At 38.1% G+C, this 19,035-nt stretch overlaps 1 protein-coding gene across 1 annotated transcript in view; it reads left to right on the top strand.

Moving 5' to 3' along the window:
• Positions 1-19,035, top strand: part of LOC150098313 (uncharacterized) — a 571,066-nt gene that overhangs the window by 391,316 nt on the left and 160,715 nt on the right. The gene's annotated exons all lie outside the window — the stretch shown is intronic.

Raw genomic sequence — 19,035 nt, 5'->3', positions numbered from 1 at the left:
CACTACTAGTATTTTCACACACAGTCACAAACACCTATGCCCATGGCAGGATTCGCACCTGCAGCCTTTTGGCTAGAGAGCAGATATGCTAACCATTTGGTCAACAAGGCTGGCAGATAATTTTAATTTGATTGTTTTTCACAATTATTTAGTTTAGTGCTGTATGGTAGTCACAGTTATAATTGCACTCCGAAAACCTTGGACAGAAAACTGGTGAAACATCAGTAAGCCCGAGAAATGCATCCCCCCTCCCCACCTGGTGCTGTTTATTGTCATAATTGCTGTTCATGGTATAAACAACACCAAGAAAGGAAAAAAATACACCTCTCAAGCCCACCAACACTCCACCAGCCCTCCATCCAAGGCCCTCAGAGCACAATTATAACTGTGACTAAGCTTTCCACATGCATCTCACTCACTATTTTGCATTTTACTTCATTTCATATTCTTCTTATTTCTTTGCACTGAATGCTATCAATTCGGCTTGATCATTTGTCCACTCTCCACTAATTTTTCTATTTTACACCCTGTGTTAACTAACTCTTCCCTTAACCTTAATACTTCTTAAATTAAACTAAAATTTTTTAATAATTTTAATTTTTTGATGTTACACAGAAGTTGCAACTACAGGCCTGAGAGACTATTTTTAGAATCAGCATCAGCTATGAAGCATTCTGCCACCATTAACAAGTACGGTTACATTAAATTGCCAAAGAACTTGGACACTGTCATTCTGAGACTTGATAGTGTGACTTCTCCAAAAGCACAATTTGGCCAAACACTAATGTTTTCATGATGTTTGTATAAAATTTTCCTTTGCTTTGAAAGCTGATGGGAACTACTATCTAGGAAGTTTAAAAATTGGATAAACATTAAACAGTTTAGTACTGCTTTTAGAAATTGATCATATTAAGAAGTGCACAAAATCAGAATAAAAATATAGTAATTTATCATCAATGTTTTGATATAATTAATATATTGTCATCAGGGACTCAGGTAAAAGGATTAATTGAAACCTTTTTAAAGTATGTATCTAGTGAAGTTTGAGGTCACTGTAATTGCATATTTTCATCTAGATGTACAATAGCTACAACAAAAAGACAATTGAAAGATCCATAGTAATAACAAATACTAATGTATTTGTTATTACTATATATACTTTCCAAATGTTCAGTCTTTTAAATTATTTCTATGCTCTGATGATGATAAAGTAATGAAATAAATAGATTAAAATAAAATATATCCTCAGATGCCTTTTATTCCCAAAGGAAGTAGGTAAAGTTCCTTTTCCTCTGGTTTCTACTGTTCAGTCACCACTGACAACTGAATTTGAGGTTATCAATCATATGAATCACAGATTTATACCAATTATTCTTTAAAAAAGTAATTTTATTGAAATACTGGTAATAAATTACATCTTATTTGTTCCAATTGTGTTGCACAGAATTACGTCCTAAAACATATAATGACCAGCATACAATTACCTGTTTACGTAATTCTAGAAATTAAAACTCCCTTATCTAGTCACTTCTAGCATTCAGCATAGAATGGGAAGCTATGTGGAAAGGAGATTCAAAGAAAGTGACATCAATGTGTGAATTTATCCCAAAGATCAAAAGACTGAATAAGGTGGGTGTCAAATGGGTATTATGAAGGAATTATTATTATTAACATTTGACCTCCATGGAGTCAGAGACTCATCATGGGAGGTATGCACACTATTGCACACAATGCTCACCCAACCGCGTCTCAAACTGATTCAATGTGCCTACACCCACAACACGCCCAGGCAATGCATTCCACTCACCAACCACACTCAATACAAAGAACCTATCCCTCACTCCTCTGCTCACACCCTCACACAGTTTCCAGCGATGACCTCTTATCCTACTCCTTCTCCCATTCTCTAAAAAATCTATGCTATGGAGGCAACACAAGATGAACAATAGTAATTATCAATTGCATGAAGAGTATAAAGAGCTGAGCAGAAAGTTGACTCAATTGGTAAGGACAGAAAGTGAAATATGAGCAAAAATTAGCAAATCAGACCAAGAAAAGTCCTAGAAAGTTCTTCAAATATCTGGCAACAAAAAGAAAGAATGATTATGATAAGATGATGCTAATGGATGAAAATAGTAAATTGTTCTCTACAACAGTTACCAATTTACCATTATAATCCATCAACTTCATCTTACCATAATCATTAAGGTATTCAGTGAGCAATTAAAAAAAAAAAGGTATTTCATTCTCATCAATGTGACATCATGAGAAGCTAGGTGTATAAGAAATGAAATAAACTTGATGTCAATAAAACAAAAGGAATTCATGACACATCCCTGGATGTCTTAAATGAATGCTCCAGGGAGTTAATGGAAGCCTTGGCATGCCTGTTTAATATGTCTTGAAACAGTACCAGTCCCAAAGGAGTGGAAAGAGGGTGAAATTGTTCCACTTCACAAAACTGGTGATATAACTGAGATTGCAAATTACAGAAGATTGGTATCTGGTGTTTAGAATGTGGGATATAAAGGTAGATTGCTTCATAAATGGGAGAAGGGAAGGAGGATATGATTGAGATGTGAGTCAGTAAGAGAATGCTACTAAGTTAACATAGAAGAAATTTTTCATAGAATGGGAGACAAGAGGCCATCCTTGAAAACTTCATAAGGAGGCTGTATGTGTGTGTATATACAAAGAAATAAGGAGCAAGTTTTGCAGAGAATGGAATGAAATTCAATAAGTGAATGGAATGGTGAGTGGAATGCAATGATTGCCCAAGAGTGAAATGAATGCACACACACACACTGAATGAGTCCAAAGCACGATTCGAAGGGCACTGCATGTGATAATGCATACCTCCCCAATGATTTCCTTTTGGTACCTTGAAGATCTATAGGTGTTAATAATAATAATAACTTAACTGGTTGTATTGTATTCACATCATTATCTAGTAAGAGAATGACTAAATGACTACTAGAATTGACTTAGTAATACACATTATTGGGTCACACCACACCACACTTCTGCTACCTGTGTTCCCAAAGCTACTACTGGGGGATAAAGCTCAATGTTTCATATAAATCTTTGTGCATGTCATATATATATATATATAATAATAATAATTATTATTATTATTATTCAGGACATCCATGGAGTCATAACCCAAAGTCTATCATACTATTCCTTAAAACTTTTTGTGCTTTCAACATCATGTCAGGCAATGCATTCCATGGTCCAACCATCCTCCATGCCACTCTCACCCTCTTACTCATCACTTCCATTCAGACATATAGATATACCTCTTGAAGAATACCTGTAATTAGCAGACTTAATATACTAGCTATATAGTCTTAGTTCTGGCTATAATTCCAGAATAATAAGAACAATCCTAAATAAGCCGAAGCAAACACTATTAGCTGATGCAAATATGATCCAAATGTGTGTCATCTGCTCAGAGAAATGTTCTGAAGACTGAAGAAGCTAACTTAAGAGACCAAAAAAAACACTGACCAGGCATGCAGTCAGGAATACATATCCATACTTGAAGTAGAAAAAGCCATCAAAGGCTTGAAATGTGGAAAGGCAGTAGGAGTAGATGATATTCGACCAGAAATGCTCAAGTATGGTGGTATAAAAGTCATACAGTGGCTGCACTGCATAGTTCAGAAAGCCTGGACAGAGGGACGAATTCCCAATGATTGGAGTAGAGCTCTCATAGTACCCATATATAAAAAGAGAAATAAAACTGAATGTGAGAATTACAGAGGTATTTCCCTACTGAGTGTTCCTGGCAAGATCTATGCAAGTATACTTGAGAAACGGTTGAGAAGAATTGTGGAAGAAAAGCTTGGTGAAGAACAGCTGGATTCAGGCCAAATAGAGGCTGTCAGGATCAAATCTTCACTTTACGACAAATTGTCGAGAAAGCATGGGAATACAACAAAGATCTGTATTTAAGTTTTGTCGATTTGAAAAAGGCATATGACAAGGTGCCAAGAGAGAAGCTATTCAATACGCTGCAGTTATATGGTGTCAATGGGGCATTATATCAAGCAATACTTAATCTTTATTTGAGTTGTAAGTCATCAGTTAGAATTGAAGGAAGTACTGGAAGATGGTTTAATGTTAAATCTGGTGTGAGACAAGGATGTACATTATCCCCTCTGTTATTCATTATCTATATGGATCACATTATGAAGGAATGTTGTATTAAACCTGATATCAAAATTGGAGATGTTAATGTCAGCTCTTTGCTTTATGCGGATGATGTTATACTTGTGAGAATTAAGGCATTCAGAATAAAATAAAAAGAAAGAAATTAGTCGGAACACTAAATTAGACAAGACAGTGTTCAAACCAGTTTTAACTTATGGATCTGAGAGCTGGGTCAGAAGTAAAACACTTGACCAAAGACTAGAGACCGCAGATATGAGAGTCCTGAGAAAGGTTAGAGGCGTGAACAGATGGCATCAATGGCAATATCATATTAAAAATGAGGATATTAGGAAAGAACTTGACATTGTCAGCATCCAGGAATGCATTAGCAGAGCTAATCTCAGGTGGTAGGTATGGTCACTTAAATAGAATGGGAGAGGAAAGATTAGCAAAACAAGTGTTCTCTGCCAGGTTGGCAGGAAAATGACCCAGAGGAAGACCAAGATATAGGTGGATTGATACGGTACAAAGTGCCTTAGACGATAGAAATATAAGATCTGATAATGTTGGAGTCTTGACAAGTAACAGACTGATTTGGAGGAAAATTGTAGATAGGAAGTTAGTAATGATGTAATTTTTTCATGTAGTACTGTCATATCCTGTACACCCCTTGAGGGTACATGGCAGGAATTTGATGATGATGATGAGAATGATTGGAAAGGTGGTACAGATTTTCACATCAGTCTGATGTGCAAAATCAGACTGATTGCCAAGATTTCTGTCACTTTATAGATGGGTAAGTGTGAGTGTAGCATTTACCTGAAGAACACTTTATTCAAAGAGTTCAGAGAGTCAGGGTTTAGTGTCAGGAATCTACAGTTTTGTAATAAGACAATATGTAAAGTGCTGCCCAGTTTGCTTTCTGTGCAATATCAGCTCAGAAAAGCCACAATTCAACCATTGCTATCAACACTGTTAGTGACGGGGCCATAGACCATTGGAAATCTGTGACCATTCATCCTCCATCTTTTTCCAACTGGATGGGTAACTGCGAGTTTAGCATGTGCCTGAAGAATACCGTATGCACAAGTGTCCTCTGTGAATTTGGGTAGAGATATTAGGTATTCTGCACATGGGTATATGAATTCACTGTAATGCATCTTTCATTATGAGATGCATTACACTGTGTGGAATACTAACAATGAATTCATTTTCCAGAACGTTTCTTGATAATGCAATACTTCCTACTATTTCGTTTGGAACAGATCTATTTCTTTCCACATAACATTTGTTATACTATACATTCTTGTGTTATATATTTTAGAGAGGGAATGAGAGAGAGTTATGGGAATGAGAGAGAGTTATGGGAATGATAGAAGAGGAGAGAATGGAAACAGTAGGAGAGAGGGAATGAGAGGAATGCAAGGGAGTGCTGGGGCCGGGGATGGAGTGACGTCAGGAAGGCTGGTAAGTAGGGGAGCACAGAGAGAAAGTGTTAGAGGAGAGAGTGATGGATGCATGTGAGCAATTGAGGATCGGGGTGGTAACAGATGTGATGTATGGGGACACAATGATCCGTGGTGGTCAAGATAGGGTGTGTGAGTAGTGTTTGCCTGGAGGAACAATAAAAAGTGTGGCTATGGCAATCAAGAGGAGTAAAGGATGGATGAGATGATTGTGATTGTAGGAACAAATGACTTGATAGGTAATGTAAATTGGGCAGCGAGAGATAAATTCTTGCTTGAGGTTGTACGAAAAAAGACACAGAGAGGAAATACAGTGTGCATGTTGCCTAGGTATGATAGTGACAAGCTGAGCAGAAGAACAGTAATATTGAATAACATAATAGCTAGAATGTGTCAGAAGAGAGGATTGGAATATGTGGATGTTTGGAGTGCGTTTAAGGACAGAGAGGAAATGCATGCGAGAGATCACTTGCATTTGAATGAGGAAGGACGTAGGTATCTTTTTTTTTTTTTTTATGTTGGGCCCATACACAGGGGGTTGGCTGGTCAACCTATAGTATGTTAGTACCGTATATGAGTGATGGGTTGTGAAAGGAGAAATTTGTTTACATTTGATTTGAACACCTGTATATTGTATTCCTTGGGAAATATGTCAGGGGGAAGATGGTTCCACAGTACTGCAGTAGCAGGGATGAATAAGGAGGAGAAGAAACTTGTTCTGTGGGTTTCGAGGTGTACTGTAAAAGGATGTTGGGCAGCAGCTGTACGTGTTAATATGGGCTTGGTACAGGGTGGGGGAATTATTGATGCTGTTTCAGATGAAACAGCATCAATCAATCTGGAGAGATTGCTGTTCTGAAAGAGTCAGTGTGTCCCATTGTGGATGGTAGCAGGAGTAGCCTCTTGTGGGAATGGATACTTGGGAGAAGGGAGGGGGGGATGACATCAGGTAACTCTGAGCCCAGTGGAGTCTAGAGGTGATAATGCTGGGTATATAAACAATGGCATTTTTATGCTTTATGCTAATACCAGGAGTATCTGGAATAAAGGAGAGGAATTGGCGGCGCTGATAGCATCAGCCTGGCCAAAGATTATTGGGATCACAGAGATGTGGTTGACAGAAGAGGATATAATAACAGGAATAGAAGTCGCTGGGTACAGCATTTTTCGGCAGGATAGGAAGGGAAGCATGGTGGTGGAGTACTGCTTATGATAAGTGACGACTTATGTCCTCTAAGAGTGGAGACTTCGGAAGGCAGTGAAAATAATGATTTTGAAAGCATATGGTGTAAAGTATAGTGGGCAAGACGGGATATTTAGTGGAGTGTTGCTACAGACCAAGGAGCACAGAGGGACCACGAGATGTTTAGACAGTTGACTTTGGAAGTGCAAGAAGAATGATTCTTATGGGCGATTTTAACAACATCAGTACAAATTGGGGAGAGAAGATACATGTAGCAATAAGGGAATGGAATTTCTAGAATTCTTGAGGGACAAATGTCTTAGGCAGCATGTTATAGAGAGAACAAGAGGTTTATGAGTTTTGGATTTGGTCATAGCATCAGAAGAGTTAATAATAACTGAGATGACATCTCTCCCACCAGCTGGAGAGAGTGACCATATGATTTTGACTTGGAAGATGAATAGAAATGAGGAGTATCAAAGAGACGGGAATGTATGTGGAATTATAAGGCAGGTGATTATAATAGTCTTAGATGTCAACTTGGGGAAGTTTCATGGAGGGAGGAATTGGAAGGATGGGATATCATTAGTGCTTGGGAAATTGTGAAGGAATATTTATAGCAGCAATAGTAAGCTGTATTACACGAGTGAAGAAGAGGACACAATTTGGGGTAAAGTGTATGACAAACAATATTAAACAGGAATTGCATGAGAAAAAGAGGCTATGAAAGATATATAAGGAGACAGGTGAAGAGAAGATGCATGAAGAATATAATACACATGCCAGGAGAGTGACTAGTATGGTAAGGAAGGCGAAACTGGAATATGAGAAGAGATTGTCCCTAATTTCCAAAGAAAATCCTAGGGAATTTTTTAGCTATGTGGCCAGTAGGAGGAGAAATGACTGTGGAAGAATGACATTGTGGGATAAAAATGGGAATAGAGTGACTGATGCAGAGGACATAGTGGAATTGTTCAATGAACACTTTATTGGAGTATTTCATCCTGGAGGAGTAAATTTTAATGCTTAGAGGGATAGGGCATTCATTTTAGAAATTATGGACTTTTCAACCACGTTAAAAATATCTCTTTTAATAACCTGACGACGTTTCGATCTTCATATTAACATCATCTGGAGTATACACAAGCTCAAGCTGAGTTACATTACTTACAGTGAGTAAAGAAACAATGAATTTGATCACAGGTTAATCTACTGGCATGACCTCTAGTGAAAAAAAAAATATTATTTAGAAATTACATTAAGCTAAATTCTATTTATGATAACATGGATAAACATTCCTTCTTACAGATAGTTTTCTTTTAGTAACAATGATGTCCTATTTTTAGCATTATGGTTGTTATTTTTGATTTAGGATCCTGGATTCTCTACAGTCCTGTTTATAGTTGCTCTCAAAGAGGAAGGTTCCGTGGGTCGAATATGTGCCTTCCATATGTTTGGGATTTTTAGGCGATCATTATTGTTTAGATTTGGGGTGGTTGATAATAATCTCACAAGCTTCCTTGAATTTGCGTTCATACCATGTTTTGGTGTAATGTAGACAACTAGTGTTTTTCCAGTCAATTCTGTGTAAGGCGTTCAGGGCATGATCAGAAAGGCCAGCTTTACCATAATTATTATATTTAATGTGTTGTTTATGTTCTTTTTGTCTGATAAGAATTGTGTGTCCTGTTTCCCTGATATATGGTATGTTACAAGTGCAATAAATATGGTATACCCAGCGGAGGGAGTGAGTCTTTGGATGAGTTGAGTAAGCTTTTTAGTTTTGCAGGAGGTTTAAAGGTGGCTTTGAGGTTGTAATTTTGTGGTATTCTGTTTATTTTATCTGATCTCCCTTTAATGTACAGAATGGTTATATCAACACTAAAAGAAAGGACTATGATAATTCATGGAGATTCAACCCACAAGCGATGCAATCAGTACAGTAAGCTGAAGATTCATGTTTCTGGTTTGATCAATCGACTGGCTTTTTTAAAATAGTGTAGTGATAGCAATATCATTCCGAATTGCATCAAACTAAAGAGAAAATTCACCTCCTCAAAGGCGCAATGAATATACCACCACACAGAGAAAGCGCTACTCAGAGAACAGATCCAGGCTACTCAGAGAACAGATCCAGGCTACTAGAAAGAACTTAGCTGTTACTCAATCAGCTGCAGAATGAAAAATCTGAACTTTCGAGCTACTTAAACCCAGATATTTGGATGATCCCAGAAAAGATTAAGGACAACTCGGTGAAAACATATCCTTGAAACGAAGAAAGAAAACCAAATTTGCAAATAGACTAAAAGATTGACAAAACCAACTGCCATATTCAAATTTCTCCACAGTGAACAATAACAACCAACCAGAAACAAGAAACAACAGGAGTCATCAATTGCCTGCAGGTGCAGTAACGTTGCTATCCTATCCAACCACGCTTTAAACAAAGATGAACTCTCAGTACTTAACAAAAGTCTAAATTTTGCAATAGCACCGAAATTGATAATAAAACTTGAATTTATTTGTAATATTAAAAGAGGCCTAAGATTCATCCCAAATAACATAGCACACAAAATACGTTAGAAACTGTCAACATTTTAAATCATAACAAAACAATAACAAACAACTTAACAAGACACAAATTAACAGCGATGAAATCATTGAAATCAAATAAGAACATCGTAATAACTAGAACCGATAAAGGAAGTGGCACCGTTATTTTAAACCGAACCACTTATTTGGAAAAAATGATCTGCTAGTCTCGGATAATAATACATACCAACTTGTTAACTACAACCCAACCAATAGAATAAAAAACAAAACAGAGAAACTACTTAAGTCATTTACCACATGGTCCGAAGATATGGTCAAAAAACTATTTTCGCACTATGTTTGTTCCCCAAGAATTTAGGGGCTACTGAAAATTCACAAAGAAAATACACCATTACGGCCAATTGTTGAAGGGATTGATAGCCCGAATTAAAGGAAGGTAAGATAGCGCCATTGCATAAGAATGGTAGCTTTTCAATGAAAGTCTGGCTACGGGATAGATGCACAGGGAATGGAAGGAAAGCAAGATAGTGCCATTGCATAAGGGCAGTAGCAGACTGGAAGTGTCTAATTATAGGCCAGTTTGTGTGACATCAGTAGTTGATAAGATCTTGGAGAAATTAGTGAGGGACCATATACATTGGGCAGATGAGGCATTGGGATGAGCATTGGGCAGATGAGGGTAATGTTATCAGTGAGAGTCAACATGGATTTGTGAAGGGGGCGCTCTTGTTTTAGCATATGCTAGCCATTTATAATAAAGTTATAAGAGCAATAGATGAGGCAGAGACATATATTAGTATTTTCTTGGATTTTGCAAAGGCATTTGACAGAGTGCCACATAATAAGCTGATATTTAAGTTGCAGCACATGGGTTTAAATGTCGGGTTAGTCCAATGAATTCAGGATTGACTGACTGATAATATCAGAGAGTTGTGTATGGTGGGGCAATATCAAGGAAGCAGAAGGTTACAAGTGGGGTAAAACAGGGCTCACTACTGGGACCTATATTTTTAAACTTTTATATCAATGACATTGTCAGTGGATTGCAGGGGGATTTTCAGTTGTTTGCAGATGAAGCGAAGCTGGGAAGTGTTATTAGTAATAGTGCAGATGTGGTAGCCCTGCAAGATGATTTGAATAAGCTAGTCAGATGGACAAATGAATGGGGGTTTCGGTTTAATGCAGTAAAATGTAAGGTCTTGAGATTTTGGACACATCAATGGGATGCTGTGTACTCTATTTTAGGAGCTATACTGGAGGAAGTAGGGGAGACAAGAAATCTGGGGTTGATGATTGATAGAAACCTGAAATTTAGTGGACATATTGCAAAGGTGGTGAAGATAGCCCAGGGGATTGCTGCAATACTGAGAAGGACGCTGGCCTGCAGAGATAAAAGAGTTATCATTCTGTTGTAAAAGACCCTGATCAGACCACACTTAGACTATTATTCTCAAATTTGGTCCCCAGGATTTGAACGGGATAAATTAATCTTGTTCCCTCATGTAATAGAGGGAACAAGAGGTTCAAGAGTTTTGGATTTGGTCATAGCATCAGAAGAGTTGATATTAACTGAGATGACATCGTTCTCTCCAGTTGAAGAGAGTGACATGTGGTTTTGACTTGGAAGATGAACAGATATGAAGGAGTATCAAAGAAACAGGAACATATGTGGAATTATAAGGCAGGTGATTATAATAGCCTTAGACATCAACTTAAGGATGTTTCATGGAGGGAGGAATTGGAGGGATGGGATATCATTAGTGCTTGGGAAATTGTGAAGGAATATTTGTTGGCAGCAATAGCAAACTGTATTCCACAAGTGAAGAACAGGACACAAATTGGAGTAAAGTGGATGGCAAACAATATTAAACAGGAACTGCATGTGAAAAAGATGCTATGGAAGAGATATAAGGAGACAAGTGAAGAGCAGATGTATGAAGAATATAAGACACAGTCCAGGAGAGTGACTATTATGGGAAGGAAGGCAAAACTGGAATATGAGAAGAGATAGGCCCTAAGATCCAAAGAAAAATCCTGGGGAATTTTTTTTGCGGTGTGGCCAGTACGAGAAGAAATGACTGTGGAAGAATGACATTGTGGGATAAAAACGGAAATAAAGTGACTGATGCAGAGAACATAGTGGAATTGTTCAATGAACACTTTATTGGAATATTTCATCCTAGAGGAGAAAATTTTAATACTAAAGGGACAGAGCAGGTTTGAGGTTTAGAAGTGCAGGAAGAGAGAGTGTGTTCCACATGTTGAGTACTCTGAATGTCAGTAAAGCTGTGGGACTGGATGGTACTTCACCATGAGTTTTGAGAGAATGTGCTAAAGAACTGACAGCTTCTTTGACCTGGCTTTTCAATGAAAGTCTGGCTACAAGAAAGGTGCCCAGGGAATGGAAGGAAGGTAAGATAGTGCCATTGCATAAGAATGGTAGCAGACTGGAAGTGTCTAATTATAGGCCAGTTTGTATGTCATCAGTAACTGTTAAGATCTTGGAGAAATTAGTGAGGGACAGTATACAGCATTGGGCAGATGAGGGTAATGTTATCTGTGAGAGTCAACATGGAGTTGTGAAGGGGTGCTCTTGTTTTAGTAATATGCTAGCCTTTTATAATAACGTTAGTAGAGCAGTAAATGAGGAAAAGGCATATACTGCCATTTTATTGGATTTAGTGAAGGCATTTGACAGGGTGCCACATGATAAGCTGATATTTAAGTTGCAGCACATGGGTCTGGTTGTCAGGTTGGTCAACTGGATTCAGAATTGGCTGTCTGATAGGTATCAAAGAGTTGTGTATGGTGGGGCAGTTTCAAGGAGGCAGAGGGATTCAAGTGGGGTCCCACAGGGCTCAGTACTGGGACTTATACTGTTTAACCTTTATATCAATGACATTGTCAGTGGATTGCAAGTTGTTTGAAGATGATGTGAAGCTGGGAAGGATTATTAGTAATAGTGCAGATGTGGTAGCCCTGCAAGAGGATTTGAGTAAGCTAGACAGATAGGCAAATGAATGGGGACCCCGGTTTAATGGAGCAAAATGTAAGGTCTTCAGGTTTTCTGACACATCGATGGGATGCTGCATACTCTATTGGAGGCGCTATACTGGAGTAAGTAGGGGAGACGAGATCTGGGGGTTGATGATTGATAGAAACCTGAAATTTAGGGGACATATTGCAAAGGTGGTGAAGGTAACACAGAGTATTGCTGCAATAATGAGGACGCTGACCTGCAGAGATAAGAGAGTTATCATTCTGTTGTATAAGACCCTGATCAGACCACACTTAGACTATTATTCTCAGATTTTGTCACCAGGATTTGAAGAGAATAAATTAAATAAATTGACTGTGGAAAGGGTAAAAAGGTGGATAAGAAAGATGGTTTCAGGACTGCACAATGTTAATTATGTGGATTGTCTGAGGAAATGTGGAGTACAGTGTTTGGTCGATAGAAGAAGGAGAAGTGATATGATTGAGACTTTTAAGCTGTAGAGAGGTGGTTACAGGGTTGACACTGTGGAGGTCTTTCACTTGGTTGAGCAGCGTGAAGGAGTGATGACAAGGGGGCCATCCCTGGAAGTTACTAAAGGAAACTGTGAGCAAGAGGGTGAGGAGTGGTTTCTTTGAATAGAGGGTAGTTGAACCATGGAATTTATTGCCTGATAGAGTGGTGAGAGCGAGAATGGTCAATGAGTTTAAGGAGTGGTATGATAGACTTTGTGTTTCCTAGAAGGAACCTCCCATGATGAGTCTTGATAGACTTTGTGTTTCTTAGGAAGGACCTCCTGTGATGAGTCTTTTGACTCCATGGAGGCCTGAATAATAATAGTAATATTATTTTTAGGAAGAGCAGATGTGAAAGAACATGAAGAATTAGATAAGCAAGACTGTGAATAGAAATGGGAAGTAAGCATTATGTGCAAGTGAGAGATGAAAAAGAGCAAGAATATGCCAGATGGATAGGAGATAAGAATGGGATGGGAGGTGTTTTTTGGGTAGAAGAATCTGCCTCCACTTGGTAATTGATCACCTGAAGGTCACTTGAGGGGATTAAGAGTGATCATGTAACTCTACACATGATATTTACAGTAGAGAGCTTGGAGCAGTTACACGTATGAAGGTGGAAAAGTGATGAATACTTCTTGAGCACTTCTGAAATGTCTGAACATATCCCAAGGGTCAGGAAAGTCACATAATATAGGTGTAAAATATAGGATATTTGATATAAGATAAATATAGGATGAATCATGGAGATTAGAAGATGGCATCGAGTAGCTAACTTATCCACTCAGATGGTAATGTAAGATGGGAGGTAATAACCAGTTAAATGAGGAGCATAAAAAGCAGACCTGGGTCTTTGGATATACTGATAGGCTCAGGTGTTGATGACTATTCATTAGATACTTAATGATACGAACAACAAAAATAACAAATTAAATCACTAATAGTTTTTCTGGATTTCAACTGCATGTTTGTAGCACAAAAATATTTGTCACTGTTGAAGAAATAATTTTAAAAAAATGGAAAGACTAGGAGCATAAACGAACAAAGTCCATGGTTATGTTAGGGATGCTATTAAAATTAATGTCTCTCACACTTTGGCATTGCTATCCAACATATGGCAAGCTAGTACTTTTTTTTTTTTTAATGATGATTCCATACACAAGAGATTTATTATCATCATCAAATTCCTGAGATGTATTCTCAAGGCGGTGTATAGGATATGATAGTACTACATGAAAGATTTACATCATGACTAAGAATTATCAATATTTTAGCAAGAATATTTTAATATTTGCTAAATATTTCAGTCTGAAATTAACAGACTATTATCAGTGGCGTGATAGGAACAGTTTTTGCAAGGTGAAATACAAACAATTGATCATTCAAAAGTAGAACGAGCCACGTGACGTTACATTGAGACCTTCTAATTCTTACATTAGTTTAATGTTATCTTTAATTGAATTTATAAATTAAGATTGTTCTATGAAATTGTGAATTGATATTTATTCATCACTGATGAAATTTACCTCTCTTTAGTGCTTAGCAATGTAACATCATGCAGCTCGTTCTACTTTTGAATAATTAATTGTTCGTATTCCACCTTGTAAAAACTGTTCCTATCAAGCCACTGATGATAGACTGTTAATTTCAGACTGAAATATTTGGCAAATATTAAAATATTCTTGTGCTAACGTGTCGATAATTCTTAATTTCATGTCACAAGTGTCTCTCCAGAATACATCATGACTAATTCCTATCTACAATTTTCCTCCAAATCACTCTGTTACCTGTCAAGACTCCAACATTATCAGATATTATGTTTTAATCTTCTAAGGCACTTTTTACAATATCAATCAACCTATATCTTAGTCTTCCTCTGGGTCTTTTTCCTGCCAACCTGGCAGAGAACATTTGTTTTGCTAATCTTCCTTCTCCCATCCTGTTTAATTATTATTACTATTATTATGGGCGACTCCAGGGAGTCCTTAGACTCATTGAGGGAGGCCCTAAATCATGTCCACACAACTATTCGACATTCTCACAGTATCTATCATACCTTGCCTTGAACTCATTCACTGTCATAACACCCACAACAGACTCTGGCAGCTTATTCCACTTATTTACCACTCTAAAAGTAAAGAACCCAGCTCTAACACCCTTGCTAACCACACCCAGCTTCCATAGATGTCCCCTAGTTCTCCCACCACCAGTCCTGATCTCAAAAATATCCTCTGAATTAATCCTATAGAAACTCTTCAGCAATTTGAATGTCTCAATCATATCTCTTCTTTTCTGCCTATTAACCAATTTCTGCAACCCATAAATCTTCAACCTGTTCTCATAAGGTTCATTCCATAGACCTGCTATCATCTTAGTCACTTGCCTCTGAATCCTCTCCACCTCCTCCCCATCAAGAAGAAACCACCAAATCTGGCCACAGTAGTCAAGATGAGGTCTTATCAAGGCTTGGTACTGAGGAACAATAAGTTGCTTGTCTCTGCTCGTAAAAGTATTTTTCAACAACCTAGTGATTTGATGAACTAATTTAGCCACTTTTGCAATGTGTCGTCTAAACTTCATCTCCCTATCCACCAACACTCCCAAGTCCATGGCCTCATCAATCTCCTGGAGTACAGTTCCACCAATGTGGTATACTGCTGCTAATCTTTTCACCCCAAAATGCATAACCTTACATTTTGTCACATTAAATTGGCATCCATTCTCCTTAACCCAGAACTCCAATCTATCCAAATCATCCTGCAAGATTTTCACATCTTCTGCATTCACTATTGCCCTACCCAACTTTGCATCATCAGCGAACAAATGAACTGTTCCTCTTAGATCCTTCCCTATATCGTTAATGAACAAATTGAAAAGTAGTGGTCCAAGAACAGAACCCTGCGGCACACCACTAGTCACAGGCCGTCTTTTGGATTCTACTCCTGAATAAACTACTCTCTGATATCTCTTCATCAACCACCCACCTATCCATCTCATCAACCATATATCCATTCCTATATGTTGTAGTTTACGGATTAGAATTCCATGTGGTATCCTGTCAAAGGCCTTAGCCAGGTCCAACAGTATCACTGTAAACCCATTACCCTTATCCAGTTCAGCTGTCACTATGTTGTAAAACTTAAGCAAGTTACTGAGGCATGATCTACCGTCACAAAACCATGCTGTCCCCCGTATAGTATTTCATTTTCATCAATCCATTCCTGTATTTTTCCCTTGACTACTTTCTCCAAGACCTTGACAACGACTCCTGATATGCTGATCGGTCGGTAATTTGCAACAGTAGTCTTGGATCCTCCTTTATGCAATGGAACTATTTTCTTTTCAAGAAAATAGTTCCACTATTCACTAAACCAGACCCCAGACTCAGATTAAACAACATGGTCAAGGGCACTGATAATTCTTTAGCTGCTTCACGTTAGACCCGTGCCAGTAAACCATCCAGTCCCACAGATGTATTCACATTAAGGTTCTGTAATAGACTATTCACCTCCGCTTCATTCATCACAATTCCCATATAAACTAAATTTCCTTCTTTCTTTCAGTGTTATGGCTGATTGTATACCTTGGGTCCGAATAGTAAAATAAATAGGGGTTAAATGGATGAATAACACCATTAAGCTTGATATACTCATGCTGGATGATATACTCATGCAAAGTGCTCACTCAGTAATTCATCTATATCGACTGATTCAGTGACCTCCTTACCATCGGCATTCCTTAAAATCATTCTGCCGTGTATAGTTTTTTTTTTTGCTTGCAGCATATTTAAAGAACTGTTTGGGATTCTCTTTAGCTTGCATAGCTAGTTTCCTTTCATAATCCGCTTTTGCTTTTCTTACCACACTCGTTACCCTTCTGGCCTGTGCTTTATACCGTTTGTGTGCCTGCAGGTCACCTTTCTCTTTAAATTCCCTCCACTGGTGTTTCTTTTTTTGCAGCTCAAGCTTAATGGTGTTATTCATCCATTTAACCCCTATTTATTTTACTATTCGGACCCAAGGTATACAATCAGCCATAACCTCCTGTAAATGCTCCTTGACCACTTCCAATGCTCTATCGACATCCAGCCCTTGCAGTTTTACATGCCATGGCACTGAACCAAGCGATCTCCTAAGCTTGTCATACTTGCCAGCACGGTAATTCCACATATACCCTGTCTTAATCGAAAATTCCACGCCTTTAGTCTTCTCCCAGGACCTTATGATCACTCTCACCAATAGGTGGCAAGATGGTCATATTCATTACAGTCATATTCTCAGATGTTATTACCAAGTCAAGCACTCTCAAACCCCTAGTATTTTCTATTACATGCTGTCTCAGATAGTTATCCCTTAATAATTGAATAAAATCCAGTTCCTTCCTCATGTGTCCTCTCCTCCTTCCAGTCAATGTTACCATAGTTGAAATCCCCCATAATAATTACCCTCCTTCCACTCATTTCATCAATTTGTTTATGCATAATATCTCCACCATCTATTCCATCACCTGGTCTATAGCAGCACCTAACTGTATATTTTGTTCTGCTAGTCACAATCTCACACCAACTAGCCTCGAATGAGCTCTTTTCACTATCCTGCAATACAACTTCAATTCTCCTTGGCTGCAGTTCATCAGCTATCATCAATAACCCCCCCCCCCATTTTATTCTCTCTGTCCCTCCTAAACACACTATAACCTACACATTCTATCCCACTAATTATATCCTCTTCCGTCAGCCACGTTTCACGAATGCAATAACCTGCGGCTAGGAATTGCCAATCAAGGCCAAAAATTCTTCCTTCTTGTTTCTAATACTCCTTGCATTAGTATACATGAAATGCAGAAGGTCCTTTGTTCCACCCCTATCTTGATGCATTATTCTAACTATCCCATTCCAATTACTTGTCTTTAGTACTCGCTCGGGTACATTATATACATTCTTACACTCAACTGTCTCACTGATTTCCGTATATCCATATCTGCCCCCCTCGGTAGTTCTAGTTTCCCTTGTTCTGCACATCCATTTTCACTTCATTCAGCAACACTTTTTCCAGTCTCCGCACACCTAATCCATTCAAATGCAGGATATCTATCTTGTATAAATCCTTTTGCCCATCAAACTCATTCCACAAATTCCACACCACACCGTCTGCATAACCTGCGCATAGAGTCATTTGGAATTATGGCCCTCCTTCTAAACTCCTCTCTGTCGTACCGCAGCAACAGACTCGCCATCCTAAATCTGTCACCCTTTTCTTTTGCTACCTTTAACAATACTTTCAAGTCCTCTCTCATAAAAAATTTACCTCCTTTTCAATTCATTCATACCCGCCACAACTATCAGTTCTTTCACTCTCTGTTTTTGCGCTCTTATGCTCTCACTTACTTCCTTAAATTTCGCACCCAGTAAGTATGATTTAGTTAAACTCTCATCTATCACACCTCTTAATAACGAGTCACCATACAACACTCTTTCCTTCATTTCTGAAACTCTCCCACTCTTACGCTTATTTTCCCTTTTAAACAGTTGCTTATTTACCTTAGCCAAAGCGCACTGGAAAAGTTTTGCAGGTGCTTCAACTGCCACTCCACACTGTGTATTACTCCGCATAGCCATGCAATCTCACTCCTTACAAATAATTTCTCATTTTTTTCATCATTTAAACCATTTTCTCTCTCTGTATAATTGCTACACATACTTCAATTCCTGACTTTCTGCAGTCTCCCACCACTATCATTTTCCATCCAAACTCCAGCCTCTTTTGGGAAAGCATACATCCCACACATATCACACTGGACAAACTCCCTCACATTAAAGTTTTAAACAACGGCGTCGTATTTTTGGATGCCATTGTTTTTTGTCGCATTGGTGCCATGTGCTACTCTATGAAACGTATCTTTAAAATACTAAGTTAAATAAAATGGAATTCACACCAAAGTCACACAGACACAACAAGCTACCAAAAATAAACAATACTATATTAAGATTTAAACCAATATTCCAATTTTCACTCAAAATAATACTTAGCTTTTGCGAGCTCTCTGAAAACACTACACACCATGTAGCCCTCTTCTTCCCATTGTTGTGTCGGAAAGTGGCTACTTCCCATTGTTGTGTCGGAAAATGTGATGAGTCATCTCCCTTTTCCGTCCCAACATAGAGTTAGC

The sequence above is a fragment of the Typopeltis vanoorti genome, chromosome 15 (genome assembly GCF_054136105.1).
Source record: "Typopeltis vanoorti isolate ZY-2024b chromosome 15, IOZ_Tvanoo_1.0, whole genome shotgun sequence".
NCBI classification, from domain to species: domain Eukaryota; kingdom Metazoa; phylum Arthropoda; class Arachnida; order Uropygi; family Thelyphonidae; genus Typopeltis; species Typopeltis vanoorti.
This window is presented reverse-complemented; position numbering and strand designations above follow the sequence as displayed.